This window comes from Saccoglossus kowalevskii, chromosome 2, assembly GCF_978046115.1.
Source record: "Saccoglossus kowalevskii chromosome 2, keSacKowa6.1, whole genome shotgun sequence".
Classification (NCBI taxonomy): Eukaryota; Metazoa; Hemichordata; class Enteropneusta; family Harrimaniidae; genus Saccoglossus; species Saccoglossus kowalevskii.
In genome coordinates, this window is record NC_140642.1 from 31868340 (window position 1) to 31881132 (window position 12793).

General features: G+C 36.2%; 1 protein-coding gene across 2 annotated transcripts in view; it reads left to right on the forward strand.

Moving 5' to 3' along the window:
- Positions 1-274: 274 nt before the first annotated feature.
- Positions 275-12793, forward strand: part of LOC100376262 (cyclin-dependent kinase-like 1) — a 36238-nt gene continuing 23719 nt past the window's right edge. Inside the window, exon 1 of one of the 2 annotated variants that reach the window (XM_085494353.1) lies at positions 275-404. The gene's annotated coding sequence lies outside the window, so the exon portion shown is untranslated. Of the gene's footprint in view, positions 405-5919; positions 6004-12793 lie in introns of those variants that run through there. The other variant, XM_078008607.2, reaches the window with a different exon arrangement.

Genomic DNA, 12793 nt, shown 5'->3' on the forward strand with positions numbered 1-12793 from the left:
TCGGGGCTGATTGGTGCGCTGCGGTCTTCACGACGACCCTCCGCCTTATACATACATCGTCCGATGAACGCTTCACGGATTTGAATGTTAATATAATTCTAAGCAATTCATAAAATGTGTTTTAAAAAAATAACAGATGTTGTCGATGATCTGTATGTTTATCTGATGTTTTGGTTCGCGCCATGACAACGAGGATTCGTTTCATCCTCACGGTCATGACGTCATCGACGTACATTCCACAAGTGTGTGAATGTATACGCACCAGCTTGTTTCAAACAAGACGCGACTGTATTGTTCTTTTCTCTTACCTTCTCTCTCTTCATTGAATGCTGAATATAAAAAAAACAACTCTCGCTCAACAACTTGAACCTTCCGGAATAATTATCGGACGAACTTGAACCTGGGTAAGGCATCCACAATTATTTTAATGTATAATGTCTCTATTGTGTGCGTTACTCCATGCAATAGTTACTTCATCGCTCCCCAATATCGCATATATGTTAACATTATATTATCTTGGCTTAAAACAAAACACAATAGTTGATCGATCAGTTCATACCGGACTGTATGGGAGTCGTGATACGTGTTTCGGTGTCTAAGTAAGTTGTATCTTATAATATGTATATTGAATACGGCTACACGTTGTTAAATTACTTCCTGGCGCGAATAATATTAATAATGTTATCATCAAATCGTGTATATTTCAATTTAGAACTTCAAATCAGTTGGTCAATTTCATGAGAAAGCCATATATTGAGTCAGTGCGCTCTGGCCCAACCAACAAAACGATGTTATACGAACCCGGAAAGCGAAAGCTACACCTACTCAGGCTCAAGTGGCGCGTATTACATCGTGACTGTTAACAGACATGAACTTGAAGAACAAAATAATAATAAAAATGGAGGTGAACATAAGGTTTTGCACCGTATACAGTTACGGCATGATACATACGTCATGGCCGTTCAGTGAGCACGATTTGAATAGAGAACCATATCGATTCTACGCTGCTTGTTATGTTGAATGCTCTTTCTACAATGCGTGAATGGATGGCTCTTAGAATACATGCATTTGACTTCGCTGTCAGACAAACATACATACAGACACACATTTCTAATTTGGCGTTTAAAATGAAATAAAGGCAATAATAAATTGAGAGGACTGTAATCATGTCTTTATGTGTTTGATAAATTTAATTAGTTTGTTATCAAAATTCATGAAATTTACATTTACACTGTTGATAGTGTAAAACATTCCGTCTCTAATTTGTATATAGTTTACAAAGTAATAAATGATCTCCAACTTCAAACAAATATATTTGAAAACCTTTAAATGGAGGGTTTTCCAAAATTTATTAAAATGGCATAGTTTGAAAACATCAATTTGAAACAAAATCGAAGTCGGATGTATGTATGTATTACCATATAATTTATTTTTTACATTTAAATAATAATTTTCTTTTCTGTACATGATATAAACATACAACACACAAAAGATTACATTTGGCGAATTCTGCTTCGCAATGATAGGAAGAGCCGACATCGAAAAAGTCATTGAATTCTGAATGTTAGTAATATATATATATTTATTTATGTGTGTATGTGTATGGAGAGAAAAACGAAAGAAAAATATAATAATAAAAAAAATTACATTTGCCCAATAATTATATTATATTATAGAATAATAATATTTAATAAATGCGTAGTACGTAACAATCCATAACAATCTCTGCCATTAAAAGTCCATTTTGGCCGAAATAGTGTAAGTTTAGTAGTAATATATCAATAGATGACGCTTTTCGGTAAATAGAAAAGTGTTTTGTTGTTGAAAGTTTGTTTTCCTCTATCACGGAATACTGTGTCCGGTTGAGTGAGTTTGAAAATTATTGTTCATTGTAATCTTGTGTCACGCCCGTGAATGTACGAATCTCTATGTTGGACAGCTGTGCACTGAACATAGTTGCTAATTTGTTGGGTCGCACCAACTGCGCATGTACACGAATAGTGTACACCAATAATATAGTATAGGTGTTACGACCCAATGAGAATATACATGTACACAGTCGACAAATGTAAACGCTTGGAAACTACGATTTACACATCTGACCAATGAATCGTGGACAGAAAATTGAAACAAGTTTTAACAAAAATTGAATTTCAAATTAATTAAAATTAACAACCGAGGTCATGTCACAGTATTCAACTTGAAGATGAACCAATCAAACCATAATTAGTGGCGGTCTACGAGAAAATACTAGTATACAACTTAATCAGTCCGTCATTTCAATTTATTTTCTCGAGAATGTAATGTCCTCTTATTTTGGTATAATTTAACTTCTTTGAGAGAAAAGTTGTTTAAAACATTTAAAGTTATATTTATCGTGGCGACATCGCTGGTTAAATGTATTCATTGCAACTCGTTTCTCGTTAATGCAATGCAAACAATTAAACCAATAATCAGACAGTCATTGAGAATATAATTACTTTTTTCTATAGTAAATGTTGGTAAAGCGGCGAAGAGTGGTTTTCGCTTTTTGTCAAAGACGCTCAACACCGTCACCCCGTATCGGGATTGAAACAGTACTCAGCTGTCGTGAACTTGCAATTGTGTGCCGATGTTACAGCCAGAACGCAAACACACGTTTTGACTGCAATTCGCCGCACAATTGCTCTCTCAAGTAGTAGCAGCTGCCGAAGCGCTATTTCAAAGAGAAAAACCGTCTTAAGTGCTTAATTAAATGCCACAATTATCCAACGTCCGAAGTACAAAGGGTGTTTGTATTGTTGCACTTTGACTTGTCAAGAAGTGATAATGGCCATGAGCGCGTGTACTGCTCATGTCTGCATAATTTAAGTAGAATGCGGTCAAATTGAAAATTTGAATTTGTAAGTACTGACCAATACCAGGACCATGCTAGTTGTCAGTAGCTAGGTATTTAAAAATAGTAGACAATTTATTCTTGAATAAATATATTACTATGAATTTGGGGAAATACTATTTGAAATTTGGAACTCGACGCTCGGAGACTAAAAAACTAAAACTAAATAAAATACAGTGTGCTAGTAATATGGCCGGGAGTCATTGTCTAACAAGTTCACGTACATTGATGTCGAATTCGCTGCATCGTCAGGCCTTACACATATACTAGACGTAGACGTTACCTTGCAAACAGTACACCAAGATGCGATTCAACGGACAATTCAGTGTTCTGGCGCATGGCGAACCATAATGCATAGTAAGTTGGTCAAAATATCCCTCGGCCAACGTACTTTTATTAATTTGACAATCCAAATTTCAAAAAAAACAAACAAACAAAAACAGGTGAATAAAAAATATACTGGCATATTATATATTAGAGTTCTATACATATAGTATTTGGGGGGAGGGCATAGAAACAAGAAAGAAACCGCGCTGTCAGTTGTCCAAGCTAGCGACCTCTCTATGAACTACATTGGCGAGTTCCGCTAAAAATTACACGACGCGATTACTGTCAAAACTTTTAACTTTAGGCAAAATTACAATTGCCAGGTCAGTGAGTTTTTTATACGTCCAGTAATGCAAGCTTTATCTAGTGAGCTGAGCCCAGTCCTTTCATTTTAACGTAGAATCCACAACTTGAATTTGGGTGTCGTTGTCAGCACTGCCAAATTCACATTACACATTGTTCCCAAGTATTCAACTTGGAAGTTAATTTGGCGTTTGCCGTGGTTACATCAGTGACGCGTTATGAAGTTCTTCAAAAAACAGGGGGTACTGTAGTGTTTCACTCCGGATAAGATAAAAAAAAATACTGTTTATTTAAGCGAATTAGTTGAGCGCATGGATTGGAATGTTTAATCTGAACTTGAAAGATGGATACTTTCAACGCGAACAAAACAGTTCACAAAAGTATGAGATATCTTGTTCATATATCGGTGGTTTGCGAACAAGTCCGTGTTTCACCTGCTTCAAGTCAGTTAATGATACCTAACGTAATCTGGGTTGCGATACCCCCAAAAATAAAAATAAATCAACAACTAACACGTTACTCAGGTCAGTAGTCGTGGGCTCCGACCGAGTTAGGTACTAACAGCGATACTACAGTACAATTTAGAAGGATAGCAACACAGAAAACATATGTAGTCTTAAAATGCAATGTCCGAGTGGGTTGTTATACCAATAAATCAGTGTATACAATATACTACACAGACACATACAATCCGGATTTCCCAGTCCGGTCAGGATCATATGGTTTACTTGCTCTACATTAACCATCAGTATCGACATAGGCATGAAAATCATATTTTATCTTTTTTCAAGATTTTTTGCTTATCAATTAATGAGCATCGACCCACGATGCATCATTATATTGCAAAGTAAATATTGAAGATATTTTATCACATACATATTTCAGTGTATGCTAGAATTAAGCTGCCAGCCGTTGTAAAACATCGGTGTTCTGTGAACTTAGTAATTCTGTGAATTCTGTGGAAAGTACATAGTGCGAAAATTAAGGAAGAAATGGAATTAATTTTTAATTTCTTCTCTGCCGTAAACCATGAAGCAAATAAGCTGACCCCTGCTTGTTTATAGGACAAGTGATAAAATTAGTAGTGTTTTATGCGAATTACATTTTAATATGCAATATGAGACGAGAACAATGATTTTTTTAATACTATATGTTGATAAATAATTTAAATTAGATTATGATGTACCACGAGCTAAAAACGTTAATTTATTCAGGAGGTTAGCGCCAGTATTCGTTCGATGCAAAAGTGAAAGTGTCTCATGCCCGCGTACATTAATTGTGTTGGTACAGTGGCAGTCACTGCGCATACTACAGTGAGCTTCAAAACCAAAGTTATTAGTTAGTGTACACTGAATAATACTGTAAAATACTTTATTTTAGCTGGAATTAATGTTTGCTAAAAATTTTTTGGTGACTATGTTGACCAGTTGATTGTAAAATATAGGAAAAAGGGTATATTTGCTGGATTTTAATTTTCACTGAATTATTCTTTCAGCGAAAATAGCGAAAATAAAGTATTCTACAATAGTTCAATTTGTTCCTCAAAATGCCACACCAGTATTAAATAAATTAAACAATATTATAAATACATGTTTTCACCCATAATGCAACTTTAAAAAATGTATAAATTTTATGTATAAAAATTATCGATTGGAAATATTAAACAATGTCCTCGTAAGATGCCTACATTATATCCATGATAATGTTTTTATTTCAATTTTTAATTTGTTTTAATTACTAAATTACAACATTTCTGCACTAAAACTATCAGAAGTAGTGTTAATAAAGTGCTCAAAATGTTCAAAGCAATATAGTACTGTAGTAGAGACAAACATATGAAGGAGCCGGAGATCGTTTACAACAAATAAAATATATTGTTTATGGCACTCACACCGTGACGTGTACGAAGTTTAAGCAAACCAGTTTGAGTGTTGCTGGGTTTGGTAATCCGTTAATCCCCAATTTATTTAAATTTTGTTTGATCCTGACATTTATATTGGCATGGGCACCTTCGACAAATACCTTCACATACGTGCATTTCTCAGTAATATTCCGCTCTCGAATGCTGTAATTACGAAGATAAATTATAACATCGGCCTAAATACACCAAAATAAATACTTGAGGTCAGAGCACACTTAAAATATCGCCAACCCGGCGGCCCTGCTTCTCAAAGATTTGCAATATAATCTTTCCCAGGTAGCAATGATTATAATATCGATCGATCAATGTTTATTGCTGAATATTTGGTGAACAATTGCACATACGTTGTCTTAAATTTGTGTTTAACCTTGAGTGTTTGTCTATAAATGTACACTTGCCCTAAAGCCAACAACGCTATTTTGCTCGTCGTTGCATTGTTTACAAATGTTTTGGTGTGCTGCCAGCGACGCTTGCATTCACCAGGCTTTCAGTTGGCCTCCACAACGAACGGGTGGATTTCTGCGTGCGGATCTCAACCGACTCTCGATATACTGGTATTAGTCTGTTTCATCCCCAGGTAAGAACGCGTACGCACTGTATCGTTTTTATTTTATCATGTGGTATTTATAGGGAATTGATCTTAACAATCTGAGACCCTGGCGCGTTCGTGTTGGCCCTAACGAGAATGTGTCAACGTACACTGGTACTTAGCCGGGGACCGCATAGCAGCCTGACCTGGCAACACAAACCATACCTTACGTCCTTAAACTCGCTATATCAACATCGCATATGTCGGTCCATGGAGGTATATGGTCGACCATAAAACTATTTTTCACGTTTAGAATAGATATCCTTTAATTTTGCGTCTTATTATGACCTTCTCTGTTAGTGTGTTATGTGTTGTATATTTATAGTAACTATATCACGCGAGAGAACAATAAACTCGCTACTTCGAATTTCGCAAAATGTTCTTTTATTTGTGTTCCCACTTTCGTGAATTAGGTCTTACTAACGGTACTCACACACTCGTTAAACATCGATAAAATTCAAGCACTGGAGTATACCAGAGATAGAACGTCGACAGTCTAATTTTAATACTCAAATTTAGCTTCTAGGAGAGTTGCGTTCTAAAATGGCCTGGTGAAATGTTTTACTATGAGTCTCTCCGGTTAAGATATAAAGATGAGATGTTGAACAGCGACCGTCGATATAATTACACAATCCCGTCCGAAGCTGTGTACGTTTCTAAGCGCGCGGGTACGTTGTACATTTCATATTGAAATTCAAAATATGGATACAAATTTGTGGTTCTGGCCACTTGGGACAGATAACGTTTATAGCTACTGTGGCATTTGCTTAATATGGTAAAAATGAAAACGACATAAACAAACAAAAAATCACTCCTTTTCTAATATCAGAACGTTGTTTAATAAGATGATTGCATAGCGACTGTCCATCTATCCAATTGTTCGCTTTCATGACAATTCGCTACAACAACAATCACTATCTGGTGTGATTTTAAACCGGGCTATTGGGGATAAAAAAAAAACAGAACAGAATAAGCAATGATTTGTATGCAAATCTATATTGTTCAATGTTTTAATTCTACTATACAAGTAAATGTTGGTGTTGTTTTCGTTGTTGTTGTGATGGGATGGGCGATATCGTGTTATTTCTTGGCCGGGCGTTAACAAAACAAAAGGCAATACACATTGTCGAGTTAGTTTGATATGATGATTATGTTTTTATTACAAAAAAACGCCATCTCGCCGTTCTTGTGTTGATGTTTGTTCAGAGACGATAGCAACGAGAAATACGGCGTTGCGAGACAGCATAGCGTCAAACCGGTGTCACCATCATGATTCCCCGCACGACTAGCAGGCGTAATATTTCATAAATTCAAGTGCTTATTTTCTTAACGAAAAATCAACAACAAAGAATTCGAGTAATATATATACTAAAGAAAATAAGTGACGATATAAAAGCCTCCGCGGTCTGTTAGAAAAACAAATTAAAATGAAACACAATTTTTAACTGTTCAAGTTTTACAGTACTTTGTATTTTCCTGTTTATCCACGTTCATGGCGATAAGCTTAAATGGACAACGGGGAATATATCAAGGAAATGCATACGAAGGCAATGAAACAAAATGGCGACTTCCGTTCTTGTTGTTGTTGTTGTATAACCACCGGCCCTGATATCTTGTCATCTTCATTTGCATATAGATGCGGCTGAAGATTTTACTGACAAACCCCACGAGAATCAATGTTTGAAATGCTGCTACCTGGTGGTAGAGACACCCTATAAAAAAAAACATTTCAATTCAGAAGAAAATGCTTCTCAGACTAGTAGTATACAACAACGGTCTTTTTCTATCAGAGTGAATGGCCTTTTGGAGCACAACGTGAACACTCGAGGCATATTTCGGAATTATATTTTATTCTGAGTCATACTGTATATGTGATTAGCAAAGGATTTTTCATTAATTACAAAATAGTTCACTAGTCATGTAAAAGACACATAAGACTGCCTTCAACAGAAATCCATTGGTGCTATGACAACTTCAACAACATAGTCGTAACTGTCCATAATTATAGGAGTATTGAAAAATGTGATTATTTGACAAAAATACAGTTTTTTATTTACTTACTTGAGGTCTGCGATTGTAAACAAGTCCGAACAAATCCCAAACTTAATTCTGTGCAGCTTATTCGTATTCTGTCGCAGGGTAGTTAGGGTTTACACAGAAAAAAAATTTAACAGAACAAACTGAAACACAAATTTATTTTTTATTTGTTCATGAAACTCCAGTTGTTGTCAATTTAACTATATGGGAATACATTTCTGGAAAAGCCGCTTTGTTATCTTTAGTAAAATCCCAGAATGTCAACCCACAATCCCCCCCCCCCAATCACCAACGATAATTACACTCGGGAAATTTACAAGCGGTGAATCCGGTGCGGAGCGTTGCAAATATCTGAAAATATGCCCATGCCGGGGGAGGGGAGGAGAGAACACCGAAGCTTCACGCATAACAAAAATATGATTATCACCGTGGCAAGGTCATGACATCATAATCCGATCTGAACGGTTAACAGTTATAAATCTAGTGAATGAGGATTAGGCTTTGGGGACAAGAGAACAGTGGTGCGTATTTAACGGCACATTTGTATTTTCAGGATCAGCTCCGACATTTTGCCAAAATTGCTTGTTCTCAAGGAGTGGATTTATGAAAATGGTAAAATAATGATTTTTGAGGTCCAAAACTACTATCATTATATCTCCAAATTTACTGAGTAATTATGCAATTTTATTTTCCGTAACCCGTGCAAATCTAAGGATACGTAACTACATGGTGAATATATTGTCTGAATTCAACCATGTACTTTTCAGACCGTATACCCAAAGACATAATGTCTTTTGGTATACCATGGTTTATGATTCCCAGTCGGGTTGTCACCATTGTCTACTTGTATTTTTGTTCATGTCCTGGTTCGTGCACGGGGTTCGTGATCACAACAGGGTGTCGATGTGACATCTTAAGGTACCGCCACTTTACTACGCGGCTGCCACTCGCCGACCCATTGAAATAAGCACTGTTACTGACACCGACATCTTCCACGAGTAAACGAGTCCGACACCACCGTTTCAAGTGATAATAATTATGTTTACACGAGGGGGACAACTCTTAATATCGCCCCACGGATGGTATTTTTTTCTACTTACTGGTCAGTACTTGTCTTCCGTTGTTGAGTATGCACACAGACAAACAACTGACGGTTTTTTGTTGTTGTTTTTTAAGTGGTGCAAGCCAACGTTGGGAATGTCAATTGAGTTCCGGCAGCAGTTGATATTATCAGTGAAAGTGATCCCTCCCCATGCCGTCCCAATTATTAGATTTCAACTGTCACCTTCAAAGACAGTGGAACTACGAAAAGCCATTTAAATTAAAAAAACAGTCACTGTTTAATCACAGACCCTCTGTTAGAGGGTCTATGGTTTAATCAATATTTCAAGACTGTTCCATGATTAATTTTTGAACGTTATATAGTTATCTTCAAGTGTTTGCGTTAAAATGGAGCACGTAATTGTCACAAATGTTGTCATCGTCACGTTGTGACAGAACGGCACTCGTGCTAACTTTCTCACGGAGCTATCATTGTCTTGGTTATTTTAGCACCCATTCCAAAGAAGTGTTTATATATTTTAATGAGAGTGGTTTCACTCGCACGTGAAGAACACTATTAGCTACGTCCAAATTGCCCCGATTTCAAGGTAATGTGACCAACTGATTTTCTTTGTGTATCATAATTTCACAAACCAATAATATGCATACGAAAAATGCACTTTGTAGTATAAATAGTAGTTAGCCAAGTCGTCTCACTATCTGCACCGCCTTTGCCCGGTGCCTGTGAGACGAAGTCACGCACCATTACCTGTTTTGCATTTCATACTATATATGATGTTTGTAATAAACACCCTGGATTCAACCAACGCCAACAAATGCTCCACTGATCAATTCTACACAGCCCCACAAAGCAATTTTTCAAATTTGTGACGTCATTCTGAATTTCTGCAAATAGCCGACCTTTTCATTTAAAATTGTGGTATGTCATTACATTCTTGTATGACACTAACGTATTTTTAGCAAATGTGATTTTGGTTATTGTCGATACAACTTTCTTTTTTCTGAATGAAAATTAGTCCACGGAACAGGATTGCGTTATACATAAAAAAAAACATTGTAAAAATGCGTTGTGTGTAATAACGACTGTCCCATCTTTTTTTTCCGGTGGTCAAGCACTGATGAATCAATCCCGTCATCCTACTTTAAATGAAAAAAACAAACAAGCAAGTATATAACGCATGACAATGTGCATTTCAGCTCAATAAAGTAAAGTAATTTAAAGTAATTTAAAGTAAAGTAAAGTAAAGTAAAGTAAAGTAAACAGAGGAAATAATAAATAAATTTCCAGAAAAAAAAACATCATAAGTCTAGTCAGTGCAACATTTTATTTCTGCTACTCTCATGTGTTTTGTGTACTCCCTCAAAAAAGGCTGTAATTTCTTTCCTTGTTATGGACAACTGTTAACCGTGGAAGGTACTACGTTAGTATTAGTACCTTCCATGTGTTAACCGTGTCAGGTTAAAAGCGTGTCAACGAACCTGGATATCGGCCCGAGAGAACAATACGGATCTGCAGGTCATTACGAGGAGAATTATAATAGCCACTGTGATGACGTAGTTGTACTTCCTCTATAATTACTGTGGTCATAAGCCATGGAGTATGATAGGACACTTTGCAAAAAGCAATGGCGTCATTGTCGTTGTTCATTTCGAACTCGCTCACTTCAACGTTTTATTATGGCGCGTAAACTGGGATGTTTATGCCATGGGTAGTTTCAGTCATGTATCGATGCTGAAATGGAAGAAGATCCGAACCTTAAAAATATTTTGTAGAATAGAAATAATTAGTTTTGACCTAGTTCACGTTCATTGAATGTATATAACCTTTTGCCGATTGCTGAAATAGAATATATTACCCACTGAACGTCATCGTTTTTTTAACTAAAACTATATATTATAGGATATACCGTGACAATCGCCCCTGCCTGTATTTTTTTTCCTATTAAAATTATTATGATCCGAATCTGACACTCGTAACAAAGTAGGCCGGGTGAAAGGGCATTTACGAACATATGCAAGTCGCAAACTGGCTGCCCAGTGAACGATTTACCAAGACCTTTATTTTCTTGTTTTACTCCAATTGACACAAAGAAATTGTAACAAGAGACACAGATACAAAATACACGAATACAAATTTTCATCATGTTGGGCATGACGATTTTTCTAATTCTAATGTCAAATTCCGTGTGAAATATGTAATTTCGTGTAAGTAAAGAAAGAAAGAGTCGATTTTTGTATGCGTTGTCTTTTACATATTGTAATTATTTGGGTAAAAAGCATAAAGGAGGGAAATACACTACTTCCCAGTGTTGATAATAGTTCGGCCATTGTATTATTCTGACAGCCATCGCGTTGACGTTCCGGCACTTCTCCAACACACTACTTCATTGAGCGGTGAACCTGACACAAACGGGCCAAGTTGATATTGCCACGGGCCCATGGAGTTATGAAAGCGAATACACACAAACACATACACACATCTTTACACATTCCTTAGCATTTTCGGGCCACTTCGTTGCATCCATCGAACCGGCGTCTTCACGCGTCACTTGAATTGACTGACCGTAAATATAACTAAACAGTGATATATTTGTACTTGCAGCATCCACACGGGCGAGAAAATTAACTCCTAGGGCCCATCGTATAGAATGTGTTTCAATGAACTTAAGACTTACCTGTGCTTTTGTCCGAAGTTCTAGATTACCGACCTCGTGTGATTTGTCATTGCTGAACCACCAAATAAAAAGAAATGTTAAATAATCATAAGACAATTAATGTAATAATACGTTTATTTATCCTGAAGTAAGAAGTAAGAAATACAATATTTGGTATGATACAATTCTATGTCACAGACAATGGATGGAAATGGCTACATCGTAGTTTGTTGTTTAAATTTAAGTCGATGTGAATGATGAGAATGTCTGTGACTTAAAATAAAAATAATTTATTGCGTTATTCGTCACTGCGTCACATTGCCAAAAAAAGTGCTAAATAATATTGAGACACTTTATCACAGGCTACAGTTTAATATGAGTTAATGCGAACGATGAGAAAGACCATGAACTTGAAACATGAAATGGTAATTGACAAATTATCACGGGAATATGATTCTGTCAGCAGAACATACTAATTTATGTATTTACGTGTTACCATCTTGTTGTATATTTCACTCGACAGCATAAAACGAACAAGTGGTCGTAAAAATTACTAGTCTGTCTGGAGTTTGTGACGTTTTAAAAGGTGTCAATGTGTGCCATATATGTGTGTACTTTATCGCCCAAAACCTGCCTTGAGTTGTCAAGAACTACCTAACGATTGTAGTTGAATTTAAAATTGCATAATTAACCTATAATGTATAAATATTAAATAAAAAAAACAATATTAAAAAAATTGATGGTGGATAAACGCGATTTAGTCAGGTTGGGCCATTAGAAACTCTGGGCGGGCGATGGCAGCAGAACTATGCATTTTTTCTGTACCTAGTTTTGTAATATTCTTCTTGTCCATATTGTAATCGCTGTCATCGTGACGGTAATTTGTTTGTTGCCTCTGTGTGTAATATTTTTTCCCCATGCAGATTTTTTTCCTGTGCGCATTTTTGTTTTAAACCTGCCATCGCCCAGAGTTTCTAGCGGCTAACCCCTAATCATCGTTTTGAATGTTTAATGCTATTTTATTT